Source organism: Eucalyptus grandis, chromosome 8 (assembly GCF_016545825.1).
Source record: "Eucalyptus grandis isolate ANBG69807.140 chromosome 8, ASM1654582v1, whole genome shotgun sequence".
Lineage (NCBI taxonomy): Eukaryota > Viridiplantae > Streptophyta > Magnoliopsida > Myrtales > Myrtaceae > Eucalyptus > Eucalyptus grandis.
This window is the reverse complement of record NC_052619.1, coordinates 13,961,165-13,975,653: the sequence shown is the minus strand read 5'-3', so window position 1 is coordinate 13,975,653 and position 14,489 is coordinate 13,961,165. Positions and strand designations below refer to the sequence as shown.

At 37.8% G+C, this 14,489-nt stretch overlaps 1 protein-coding gene across 2 annotated transcripts in view; it reads right to left on the bottom strand.

The window, feature by feature from the left end:
* LOC104416399 (putative disease resistance protein At3g14460) overlaps positions 1–14,489 on the bottom strand; it is a 55,108-nt gene that overhangs the window by 31,153 nt on the left and 9,466 nt on the right. Inside the window, exon 2 of one of the 2 annotated variants that reach the window (XM_039300525.1) lies at positions 11,660–11,690. The exons of the other annotated variant lie outside the window; for it this stretch is intronic. The gene's annotated coding sequence lies outside the window, so the exon portion shown is untranslated. Of the gene's footprint in view, positions 1–11,659; positions 11,691–14,489 lie in introns of those variants that run through there. 2 annotated transcript variants of the gene reach the window in all.

Below are 14,489 nucleotides of genomic sequence, written 5' to 3'. Positions count from 1 at the left end.
TATGTATTTATTCTCTTTTTACTCCTTTTTCTATTTTTTTTTTCACTTTCCATCCATCACATATTGATGAAACAATTATGGGGATCGTTGTAATTATCAAATCCGCTTATTGAACTGTTGCCTAAGTTTCAAATTAAAAAAGAAAAAATGTTGCCTAAATTCTACACAATCAATGAGTGATATCATGCATCAACGATTTGTCTCGCGTTTAGCATTCAACACAACACATATTATTGATTTATATTATAGTAATATTTTAAGCATCTTAAATTTTGATTGCTTCAATTTGGTAAATTTTCGGATTTGATTATATTATCTAAAATTTTAAATTTTAGTTACACTTTTGCCATGAGTTTAGAATTTTAAACGCACTAGGACATCTAGGGGTAAAGCACTGTTTCGGTGATCTCTAAATAAAAGTTGACGGTCTGAGCACCCTTTGTATGGAAGGGGTGTATCAATTTTATCATTTTTAATTCTTCAATTTATCATTTGTAATGATGTTTTGGCAATTTGTGCACTCTTATTTATATTTTAAAGTAAAGGTACTTTGAGTAGTTATTCTATTTTGGTTGAGTTAATTTTTTCGTTTTTCTGTAATTTTTTTACTAATTTATTGAGTTGACTTCATTTGAAATACCTATTTGTAAAAAATATTAATTAAAAATAAGAAAATTTATTAAGTTGATTTTATTTGGAATACCTATTAGTAACAAATATTGATTAAAAAAATTAGATGCATAATAGTTGACTTTATTTGGAAGACTTCTGAAGAAATGCGAAGTCATTTCCCCTTGATTCAAGGTGCATTTGCTCAAGATAAATCATATTTGATCAAGCGGCTTTTTTAAGTGGAAAAAGAGAGAGAGAAAAAGAGTATATTTTAGTTCAGTCCACGGGCAAGAATTGCAACCTAAAATAAAATAAAGAGAAAATTTCAAAAAGGGCTTGAAGTAGGGGTGTGCAAAATACCCGGAACCGCCCGACCGCCGAACCGGACTCGGAACTGCCGGAACTTGCGGTTCTTGAGAGAATTGGTCCGGTTCCTGGTTCCACTTTATGGGAACCGGTGGGTAATGGTCCGGTTCCCGGTTCCCATGGGCGGATCCGCCCGCCCGCCCACCCGAACCGGACTGGAACCTTTTAATATTAAAAAAAAATTACTAAAATAAATCGTAGATCTCATCTCACTCCCTTCGTCTTCGGCTCCTAATCCTATCGCCATTTTGCTGCGTTTATTTCTCCCACCGTCCGCATCTCCACGTACTTAAATTTGGTTTTTCTTTCTTTGGCTTGCCTTGATGTTACATAGTCGTTCTTTGTTGAAAACCAAAATTATTTCGCGTCAAGACCGGTTCCATGGATCCACACAGGGAACCTGGACTGGCCAGTCCGGTTCCCATGTGGATCCATGCAATAAACAAGTGAATCTCGGTTCCAATTTTTCGAACCGGTCTTTAGCAAAGCGATTCCCGGTTCTAGATCGGGAACCGCCCGCCCGGACCATGCACACCCCTAACTTGAAGTGCCTCATTTTTCAAATAAAAATCTGAAGTAGACCTTGTTTCAAATAAAGACTTGAAGTGGTCTTGGTTGTTTTAAATAAGGGTCTGATGTAGCCATTGTTGTTTCAAATAAGGGCCCGAGTTCGGCGGTTGTTGGCCGGCTAAATTTTCCAACCGGTCAAGGAGTTTTCATCCACATTTTCTTTTCTTTTTTCTTCTTTTTTCATTGCAAAGGGTCAACAATCTTGCTGGCCGCTAGGAATGGCCGACAAGGGCCTGCAAGCCCTCGCCGGTTGTGAGCGAGGCCACCCTCACCCGTGGCCGATGAGGTCGACGAGCCCTTGTAGATGGCCGCAAGGGGCAGCCTCCCCCAGGGCAAGGGTGGCCTCGCCCAAGTGAGGCCGTTCCTCATTTGTGGCCGACATGGGTGGTGCTCATCGAATTGGGTAAGGCAACCCTTGCCCAACCCTTCGGCCAAAGGGCGAAGAGGAAGAAGAAGAACCAGAAAAAAAAGAAGAAGAAGAAGAAGAGAAAGTTCTTATTTGAAACAGACATAATTACTTTAGGCTATTGTTTGAAACTGGCATAGCCATTTCAGGCATTTATTTAAAATAATATTCACTTCAGTCCTTTATTTGATAAAACGATGGCACTTCAGGCGTTTATTTGAAATAAGGTTCACTTCGAGCTCTTATTTAAGAAAATAAGAACATTTCGAGCCCCTTTTTTGAAGGCCTACTTGCATTTGAAATCGGGGGCAAAATAATAATAATGGCACTTTAGGATTGCATTCTTGGTTGCCCAATGGACAGAGAGACCTAGCTCCAAGCTATGTCGAACGAATCATTTTTTAATTAAGATTCTATTTGTTTCACGGAAAATGTAACATTTCTAGAAATTGTTTTCTAGGAAGCCATTTTTCAAGAAGATAGCCATTTTGTAGTTTGCAGCTGAAATTTGAAAATGAATTATAAAATATTTTCTGTTATTTGGTAAGGAAAATGTTTTCCTCCATGCACTCTTTTTCAATAATTTTTTTATTTCTTAAAATCAATTTTTAAATTATTTTTATTTTTTCTTTCTTTTTTTTTATTCTTCTTTTTGATCAACCACGGTGATGGCCAGTGATTGGCCGTAGGTGAGCTTAAGGCTTGCCAAATTCCAATGAGTCTCGAGCTTGAAAGAGAAAAATAAAAAAAAAAAAAAAAAAAGAAAAATAATTAAAAATTGGATTTTTTAGGAAAAAAGATGAAAAGGTTAACATAGGTATGAGATAAGAGAAAATGAGTAAGAAAAATGTTTTCTTCATCTTGAAAAGTGGAAAACATTTTCTCTATTTTAGAAAACTCTTTTTTGCTAATGGAAAATGTTTTCCTCGATTAGTTCATTTTTCAGGAAAGGAATGTCGGAAAATCCAAAAATACTTTTTCTAGAAATTGTGTTTCACGAAACGAAGGGAGCCTTAATGGATTCGTAGTTTATTTCCCGAGACAGACTCCCTTACCCATTATTCATGTAGCGGTTCTTCCATTGAACTAAGTGATTCACCTGCTTCTAATGGATTGGGTGGAGATCATTTTTTAGTTCAATCTTTTTAACTAAATTTGATGGGCAGGAGACCCTCTTGATTATTACTTCACTACTTTCTAAGTAACTCACTTATCTTATAGCATAACAATAAATAGACCATTGTCGCTTCATCTAGCATGAAAGCTGAATATCATGCTTTTGCTAATACAACATCAAAATTACTGTATTTGTAATGGTTATTAAAGGACATATATGTGTCATCTTAACAACAAAATACTTATTTATTATGATAATTGGACCCGAACAGCATATAATAATGTTTTTATTTATTTATAAAAGCACCAAACATATTGAAAGAGACTATCGTTTCACGTGTTATCATGTGCTTCATGACATTGTGCATCTTGTCTCCACTTCTTTGGTTGATAAGACTGCTAATATATTCTACAATTGACTTCTTCTATGTCTTTATATAAAGTAGATTCTTTAAATCTCCATTGGTTTTGTATATCTCTCATAATTGTGCACTATGTTCATTTGATTATGCATATTTTCGAATGGTTTTCATTGATCGTCATTGATATGTGTAATATTTTGTTTTTTCGGATAGTCACTTCATAAAATTTATAAATAGATTACTATAATCTTCACTAAAGAAGCTATTGAAATAAATAAATCTCTTTCCCGTTGTAATATATTTATTATTCTAAATATGATCCCAATATTATATTCTCAATTAGTTCCGATTTATTGCCTAATTTATCACCCACATTTATTACGTGATATTTGCCCGTTAATATGTTACTGTAACGGTCTTAATGAAAGATGTCGGTAACATAAGAAATGGAATAAAACGTCAGGTCGTTTAGTTCAAACCCTATCACTGCAGAAAACACACCATTAGGTTTGAGGGGTATGGGCTAATAGAATATGACGTACAGATCTGGTGTTCTCCATATTGAAGATCGATTGTGCTACGTGGATCCGTCCAAGGTTTTGAAGTTTTCTGCTTTTGCAAATTTTCATTGATGGCTTAAGGTATGTTTTTTTTTGGTGAAGAGCTTAAGGTATGTTGATCTTTACGTTTCTGCAAATCGATCCAGAATTCTGTACGAAATAATCTGTGATTGATAATTGGGATCGTCAGGTTTTAGTTTACATTTAATCTAATAGTTGGTATCAAAGCATGTTTACAATCTCTACCTTGGTGAAATTTTTGGAATTTTTATTTATTTTCATTGAATTATGTATGGGTAAATTCGGATTTTTATGACTTAGAACAGAATTTAAAATTTTGGCCAAATTTGGGCGACCCACCACACGATAATGGATCTGCATGGCCACACTGCCATTAGGAAGAAAAGCCCTTAAATTTTTCGGCATATTATTGATCATCGGAGGTTAATCGAACAGTGAAATTTTGGTGGTTAGGGTTTTTAGGGCAGATTGTTTTAGGCTTAATTCCAGTCAATATGTTGGTCGTTTTTGCCTGATCTTGAAATTATTCGTTCGTCCCGACGTTCTCTTCGAAACCCATCAATCAATTTGGTCGGACATGGGCTGTGGGAGGAATCCAGGCAGCAGAACAAAGTTAGTCGCGGCGGAAGGAACGGCGGAAAAGAAGAAAGCCCGAAAAGAAGGCTTTAGGCGCGTGCAAATTCCTATTTTACCCCTTAAAAGTAAAATTCCTATTCCGGCCTTGCGTGCAAAATTCCAGTTTTACCCCTTTGCACGTGATTTTACCGTTTTACCCTAACGTGCAATTTTATGAATATTTTCTCATAAAATTAAATGTCTAGTGATCCGTATATATTTAATTAATTAAAGATTAGCCATAGCATCTTTGATTATATTAAGTTATATACATTAAAAGCCTTTGGATCACATATAGTCAAATATTATAATTGTGATTAGTCATATTAATATTATGAATTTTATCCCACGGGAATTTTCAATATATTAATGTGATTAATTATGATGAAATATTATTTTATCTTTCTTAAGTTACCCATAGGGATTAAAGAAGAGAATATAATTTGATAGTTTCATCATTAAGTAATTATGAATCAATTTAAATTAGAAACTTAGCCCACAGATAGTTATTGATGTTATGTGATCCATATTTTATAACATGTTTTATTTAAGTTTATTTGCCTCAAATATGTTGATACATAAGTTTTCTTTAATTATGATGCAGTTTTACCACCTACGATTAGTTCTGGTATAATTGTTTCCAAGCTTAATAGGAATAACTATAAAGAATGAAAGGAATCGATTCTTCTTCAATTGGGGTGCATGGATCTTGATTATGTACTAAGGTCTGACGAACCACCTGAATCTATTGAAAATAGTACTCATATTGAACATACACATTATGCACAATGGGAGCGGTCCAACCGTCCCAGTGTGATGTACATAAAGATAAAACTCTCTGCTAGTATTCGTGGTTTAGTCATTCAGCATAACAATGCCAAGAAATTGCTGGAGGCTATTAATGCACAATTTGAGTCTTTAGAGAAGGTGCATGCCATGACCCTGATTATGAAGTTCTCATCTTTGAAACTTACCAGTGTAAGAGGTGCGCGTGAGCACATCATGAAGATGAGGGACATTGCAGCTCAGCTGAAAAATCTTCAGGTTGGGATATCATATTTTTTTCTTGTATATTATATTCTAAATACTCTCCTACAAGAGTATGCCCATTTCAAAATCTCTTACAATACACATAAAACTAAATGGTCAATCAATGAACTCATGACCATATGACAACACATGATAAGTATAAAGAGCAAGGCAAGCAAAAGGGAAAAGGTAACATGCCTCTACCTCCCCGAGTTGGCATTAAAAAGAAATTCAAGCGTTTCTTCTGTAAAAAGAAGGGGCACGTGAAGAAGAATTGTGCCAAATTTAAGGCCTGCTAAAAAAGAAAGATAACCAACTCTCATCTGTTTGTTATGAATCTAATATGGTTGATGTGGGTCACAACACTTGGTGGATTGATTCTGGTTCTACAATCCACATTTCGAATTCCTTGTAGGGTTTTTAGAACCGGTGGAAACAAGTGGAAAGTGAACAAAGCATCTATTCAAGAAACAAGATGTGCTCGCGCGTGGAAGCTATTAGGACATGCAGATTAGTTCTCGGTAGTGGTTTTGTTTTAATTTTAGAAATGACCTTTATATTCCTAGTTTTTCTAGGAATTTAATTTCAGTTTCAAGACTTGTGCCTTAGGGATACTCCTTTGAATTTTTATATTCAACATTCAATTTATCGTATAAATCTGAAATTGTTGAGAGTGGTATTTTGTTTAACGGTCTCTTTCGAATTAATTTACTAGACAATGTAATTAATAATGCGATGCATGTTCACGATAATGCTAGTATAAAACGATGTGCTGTAAATGAGGATTCATCTATGTTGTGGCACCGGAGGTTGGGACATATCTCTATTGATAGAATTAAGCGACTAGTAAATGATAAAGTACTTAATACTCTGGATTTTACTAATTATGACACTTGTGTGGATTGTATAAAGGGAAAATGTACCAACAAGTCAAAGAAAGGTGCTAAGAGGAATACAAAAATATTAAAAATCATATATACAGATATTTGTAGTCCGGATATGGACTCAAATGGTCAGATACTTCATTTCTTTCATAGACGATTGTTCACGATTCATGTATTTATATGCTTTGTAATAAGCACAAAGCGTTAAATGCCTTTAAAGTATTTAAAACCGAAGTAGAAAAACAATGCGGCATCGTAAGATCAGATAGAGGTGGGGAATATTATGGTAGATACATTGAAGATGGATAAGCACCTGGTTCATTTGCGAAGTTTTTTGAAGAGCATGAGATTATTGCTTAATACACTATGTCTAGTTCACTAGACCAAAATGGTGTCGCAGAAAAAAAAATGAACATTATTGGACATGGTGCGGAGTATGCTCAGCAGCTCCAAACTTCCTAAATTTTTGTGGACTAAGGCTCTTAAAACGGTTGTGTACATATTAAACCGAGTTCCAACCAAGGCTGTTCCAAAGACGCCTTTTGAGTTATTCAAATGTTGAAAACCGAGTTTGTGACATGTACGTGTTTGGGGATGCTCATCTGAAGTAAAAGTCTACAATCCACAGGAAAAAAAAAAGTTAGATCCAAAGACTATAAATGAGTATTTCTTTGGATATGCCGAAAAGTCCAAATAATACAGATTTTATTGTCCATCTCACACCATTAGGTTTGTGGAATCAAGAAATGTTAAATTTCTTGAGAATGCCCTGGTTAATGGGAACGATCAATTCAGGGACTTTGTTCCCGAAGAAGATCATTTAGATACTCAACCTTCTACCTCAGGTACTTGATTGGTTAATGTTTACAATACACCTTCAATTCAACCGATCGTTGAGCAATCAATCATTGAAGATCCATAACTTACTAATGTTGATTCGATAGACCCAACTATTCAGCAATTACCAGATACTATTGAACTTTCAGTTGAACAACAAACTCCTCAGGAGGATGTTGATGCAACATTAAGAAGGTCTACTAGAATGAAGAAATCAGCAATCCCTAATGATTACATTGTGTATCTACAAAAAATTGACTATAATGTTGGAGCTGAAAGTGATCCCGAGACGTTTTCACAAGTCATGAGTTGTGATAAATCCAATTTATGGTACAAGGCCATGAAGGAAGAGATGAATTCTATGGCATCAAATGAAGTCTGGGATATAGTTGAATTGCTCGATGGTGTGAAGGCTATTAGTTGTAAATGAGTCTTCAAAACTAAGAATGATTCATTAGGCAATATTGAGAGATACAAAGCCAAATTCGTTGCCAAGGAATTCACTAAAAAGGAATGGATCAATTACACGGAGACGTTTTCTCCTGTATTCAAGAAAGATTCTCTTCGTATTATTTTGGCATTAGTTGCTCATTTTGATATGAAGTTACATCAAATAGATGCGAAAATGGCGTTCTTCAATAGAAAATTGAAAGAAGTGGTTTACATGAAATAACTAGAATGATTATTTTCTAATATTGGTGAACATTTGGTATGCAAGCTTAAAATGTCTCTATATGGCTTAAAACAAGCATCCCGCCAATAGTACTTAAGATTCCATGAGGTTATCTCTTCATTCGGTTTTATAGAGAATATCATTGATCAATGTATATACCAAAAGGTTAATGGGAGCAAAATTTGTTTCCCTATGCTATATGTAGATAACATTTTACTTACAACCAATGATAAGGGGTTGTTATATGAAGGGAAACAATTTCTCTCTAAGAGTTTTGATATAAAGGATATTGATAAAGCGTCTTATGTCATTGGCATTAAGATCCATAGAGATAGATCTCGAGATATATTAGGACTATCTCAAGAAACCTATATCAATAAGGTCTTAGAGAGGTTTCGGATGAAAGATTGTTCACCAGATATAGCACCGATTGTGAAAGGTGATAGGTTTAATTTAAACCAATGCCCAAAGGACGATTTTGAAAGGGAACGAATGAAGAACATTCCATATGCTTCTGCTGTCAGAAGCTTGATATATGCTTAAGTTTGCACTCGATTTGACATAGCCTTTGCTATGGGAATGTTGAGTATATATAAAGTAATCTAGGTATGGACCGTTGGAGAGCTGCAAAGAAGGTAATGAGGTACCTTCAAGGAACAAAGGGATACATACTTATGTATAGACGGACGAACACCTTGGAGGTAGTTGGTTACTCGAATTCAAACTTTGTTGGTGGAGCTGTATCCTAGAGGAGTGCAAAACAGACCTTGGTTGCCACTTCCACTATGGAGGCAGAGTTTGTTTTCTATTTTGAGACCACCTCACATGGTGTGTGATTGAAAAGTTTCATATCGGAGCTTAGAGTTGTGGATTCCATTGCTAGGCCATTAAGAATATTTTGCGACAATTCAGCTACAGTTTTTGTGGCTAAGAACCACAAAAGTGGTAGTTGAAGCAAGCACATCGACATCAAGTATTTAGTCATCAGAGAACGTGTTAAAGAGAAGAAAGTGATCATAGAACACTTAAGCACTGGACTGGTGATAGCTGATTCTTTAACTAAAGGCATGCCACCAATGAGTTATAAGAATCATGTATTTAGAATGGGTATTGGCCCAATTAGGTAAAAAAAAAATTATATGAAAGAATTGTGAGACTTTTATTCATTTATAATGTTTTTCTCAATACACTTGTATACATTCAATTATTCTGAGAGAAACAATTACATTTGACCTAGAGTAAACAGAAGATTTATTCATTAAGTTATTTGATCGCATATGAGCTAATGAAATGCATTGTGATACATGAAAGATAATACTTACTCTAAGAGGACTCATTATCATGATTCATGTGTTTTATTTTAGTACGAAGTTTATGTGGGTTTGAGTTAATATTTCATTTAATGGAATATTGGGATCAAGTGGGAGAATGTTGTAATATATTTATTATTCTAAATATGATCCCAATATTATATTCTCAATTAGTTCCGATTTATTGCCCAGTTTATCACCCACATCTATTACGTGATATTTGCTCGTTAATATGTTACCATAACGGTCTTGATGGAAGATGTCTATAACATAATAAACGGAATAAAATGTCAAGTCGTCTAATTCAAACCCTATCATTACAGAAAACGCACCATCAGATTTGAGGGGTATTGGCTAGTAGAACATGACGTACAGATCTGGTGTTCTTCATATTGAAGATCGGATCGTGTTGCGTGAATCCGTCCAAGGTTTTGAAGTTTTCCGCTTTTGCAAATTTTTATCGATGACTGGAGGTATGTTGATTTTTACGTTTCAGCAAATCGATCCCAAATTCTGTACGAATTTATCTGTGATTGATAATCGGGATCATAAGGTTTTAGTTTACATTTAATCTAACATTTCCTGCTTCATTTTTATGTCGATATATCAACAATTCAATTACTTCCGACGGACTGAGTGGAGATTATTTTCGGTTTTGATCTTTTTAACTGGAAACGTTTTCTCTCGTCTTCGTCCACTGAATTTCATCAAGAAAGGAGCCCAATTTTTAAATGGATGAGCTTGAAAAGTTTCTCCTCCATGTATATGCATCTCAATGGAGATGCCATAAGCATCTGGAAAGACAAATTTCAATGTATATCTGCACATTCAAAGCTACTTGAAGTTTGAACACGAAGGATCACAAGAAAGCTCGGATCCTTAAAGGTCTTCCTTGAAGAATGAGGAATTTTCAAGAATGGCGCGGCCAATTTTCTTTTTCTTTTTTAAACTATTTTTATAAATCGTTTTTCATTTGGTTTAATTTTTGTGATAAATGATTGGTGAGGGAACATCTGTCCATAGAAGTAGAACCGTAGACAATTGATGGAATTAAGTGCCCCTAAATTTAGTTAAATTTTAATAGAACTTTTTAGCATCTACGAACTAGATGAAACTTCATAAAATAAATATATAAACCTTCATTAACTGGCAAAGCCATTTCAATCAATCTCCATCACGTTCGAAACCATTAACTAAAACAAGAAACTTCACTGAGATTCACAAGCGAAAGCTAACAAACCAAAGGCTCAACCATGCCCCTAGCTCATCCCGTACTTCACCAGATATTAGTAAAAGCAACTATAGGCACACTATATTAGGCATCTCACATCACCGCACAATTATTCGGGGGAGACTCGGATGGACAGTGATAACCATAAGAAGTATGCGGGGGCAGATATGATGGAACGGACGCGTCGTCGTGGACGTAACTATTGACATTGTCAAGACCTCAAGAATAATACTGCCCCCTGATAGTGTGATAAGAATAATCATATTCCTGCTGGGGTGGTTGCGGGTACAATCTCACTCGCCCTTGATCGTAATCACCAGAATAGGCGAAGAGCGCCATGCCTGTAGCTTGCTCGCCATGGATCGTCTTCACCAGAGTTGTGATAATGGTCGTCGCCTTGGCTGACGCTGGAGGATCTCCACTGAGACTCCACCGATGAGCTCTTCTTAGAGCTTTTCTGAGAACTCGCTTGTGACTGGGACATGCTCGAGGATCTCCAGCTCACTGGGGATGTGGCAGCATCCCGATAGTTCCGTTGAGGCTCTGCCAGTGAGCTCACCAGTGACATGGCGATGTCCCGATACCCAATTCCCCTTGAGCACGTTCCATGCTTCGCTAAATGTGTTTTTCTTGCTCCTCGATCCCCTGCCATTGGATGACATTGTTGTAATGGCTAGGTCTCCATTGTACACATTTTTCGCCTTGAACACTAAGTCCTTACGGTTTTGTTCTTCTCAAACTAGCCCATATTACCTCAAGAAAACGCGTATATACAGTTAGATGGACCAAAGCCTTATAAGCTAGCCCATAACTCCCTCTCCTCCCCGGGCATGTCTGGGGATCGAGGAGCAGACGCACCGCCCTCCCTCCTCCCCTCTCGCTAATCTATTCAACTACTCTCCACAGAAGTAGTTGAATTGGCAGGAGATTTCCTCAATTAGAGCTCCCGCTAATCCTCAAACAACCAAAAATTGGACGTATCGCCGCACACCGGCTATCGGCTGCGGCTCACATTGCGCCACGCAACATCAAGTGCTTCAGCCGGAGATACATTAGGGACACGGCCCAACAGACACACCAGATTTCGATTTGCATTAGCTAGAACGATCGCACAATCTCAAGTGACAAAGCAGAACGGCGGGGGACAATCATGGATTAGCTCGCACGGACAAGTGCGTGGATGAGGTTGGGTTACCTGAGAGGAGAAGAACTTGGCGGAGATGGCTGCAAGAGCGGCCATGAATCCGGCGGCAATGGCCCACGCGTAGCCTCTTCCAATGCGAATCTCCATCGCAGCCTCGCAGGTCATCGAGATCTGTTATAGAACGGAAGATGATGAACGGTTTGCAACGGATCGGAAAATTTTCCGGGAGAAAGCTAGAGAGGGGAAGAAGGGTTTTCCCGGGAAAACGTAAGAGGAAGAAAATCAAGTTGGGTCGAGTGAACGGCGGGTCTCTCATGGCCCAAGATGAGGATCGATGGGCTTCATAAGGGTATGGGCTTTCAAAAATAAGTACAAATTTTACTTCTTTCTCCTGCTTCTTTCTATTTCCTCTTGTTTTTGCCCCCATATTTTGGGCTTTAGTATCTTTGGGATGCAACTTAAAAGGTTTGATGAAGTATTTTTCATCAAATCTTGCTCTCACTTGATATTTTCTCAATGCGAATGTGTCACAGGCATGTCATGCATTCACGATTAAAAAATAATCACTTCGAAAACAAAAAGTCTTAGGCTTTTCGCACTCAAAAAAATTTCTTGCCATCTCCCGTCCATTTAACAAAGTCGGTGCAGAAGCGAGGAGAGGACGATGGGTGGACGGTAGAGCCAGCGGGCTTGGTAGTGATGGGGATCTTCAACTCAAGGTTCCCCACCATAAGGTTTACAAAGAAATAGGGATCCATTGGCGGCAAGCTCATTGTTGGAGACTCCAAGCGTGCCCTTTGCCATGGTCAGCAATGGCGATGGCTTGGGCTCGAGGTTGGAGAAGGAAAAAGGGGTCAAAAAGAAGGGGGAGAGAGAGAGAGTTGGAGAAGGGAAAAGGGGTCAAAAGGAAGTGGAGAGAGAGATCGTGACGAAGCGTGCCCGTTTGGCTCGGGCGAAACGCCATTGTGAAACGCAAATACCTTTGAGATAAAGAGGTTTGCGAAAATGTTACACCGTTTGGTAAATTGTAACATTGAAAAGCAACTTAGCATAAACACCGTTTGGTAAAATTCACCTTTGTAATTGACTTTTGCTATTTTTTATTTTATATTTAAGTTAGAAAATCAAATTCCGACGGTCAGCCAACCGCTAGCCAACTGGATTTGGCCGCCGGACCACCAGATTTGACGGCCTGAGGTCGCGAAGGCTAGATATGGCCATCCGATGGCCAGATCTGGCCTCAAGACCACCAGATTTGGCTGCCGAACAGCCAAATTTGGCGGCCTCAGATCTCAACCTCAGGTGGCATCGCCTGGTCACTCGGACCTCAGGTGGTGTCGCTTGGCTCGCGCTTGCCAAGCGACCCCGCCTAAGTCGCGGTTCCCGCCACCCTAGGCGATGGTCACCGAGGACGCGAGACCCCCACGTGGCGATGGCGGCTGCCAGAGAAGCCGAACTCTCAAGCGGCGAGGAAGACGAAGAAGACGAACGGAGAAGAATGGGGAAGAAGATGAATAGTGAACGAGCATTTCCGAAATATCAAATGCTCAAAGCTGGTCCTCCCCAACATTAGCATTGGGCAAAGACGGGGGAATGCTGACATTTGGCCAAGTAGCTTTCAAAATTGTTGCCAAACATAAAATATTTTCCCCTTAAGAAAGCAACCAAACATGGGTGATGACAGTAAGTGGCTCACGCGTGACACGTGCCATGAGATGAATGGACTAATATTTTGCTGAATTGACATCAAAATTGAATATAATATTTTCTCCTCATGACCAAAGGCTGGCGAGGCAAGTCTCACCCAGTCATCGACCCTAAATTTGGTAGTGATGATGCAGCATTAATGATTAGCCAATGTATTATAACTCTTATCGATTGAAAAAAAAAAGTATTACAAATCTTATGTCGTTCGGCCTTATATATGTTATGCATCTCGAGTTTGTTGCATCTTGTGCCGATACCATGTAGTTTTAACCTTGATATGAAATATATCATTCTCGATTAAAGTGTTAAGATCGCAACTTTGGGCACAGTGTCCTAGGTTTGCTCCTTGGGAGCCAGTAGTTGGCTCTTGGTTGTGATTAGTATTGTTCATTGAGTTCATTTTTTTCAAATCATTCATTTTTTTGTGGAATAAACAGATTAAAGAATAATTTTTTTTTCAAATCATTTATTTTTTGTGGAATAAAACGATTGCAATAATCATTTTTCTAGCACTATTTCATGATGCAATGTTTGCAATCCCAAAATGCACTATCCACTTTGATTTCTATCCCTATTTTCTCACAAAGAACCCACTTACATATTTTCATTATCAATTTCCAAACGGTCACTGCTTTCACCAAATCACATGCATTTTCTTTTCATCCAATTTCAATTTCAGAAATCCAAGATTTAGCCCGTATTTCACACATCCCGACTAATTTCCATTGCGCAAGTCCTTTTTTATGAAAATTAAAAGGTATCGCGAAATTAATGTCTCAAAACAGAAAACGTTAAAATAAATATCTCTCCGTATCACAACTTGGCGCTCGCGTGCATTATTCTAGGGGGGATGTATCCCAAGAAGATCCGATGTCCGATGTTTGACCCGGTCAAACCCACGGTTTTTGCCTGCTCTGTGAGGTGTGGTGCTACTTGCTAACGTCCCAAACAATGTGCGCATTACATGGGCAGCACCAACTACGACGATGACGACGAGATCTGACCAATCCCACGGCCACATCAGATGTGCGCCATGACGTCATTCC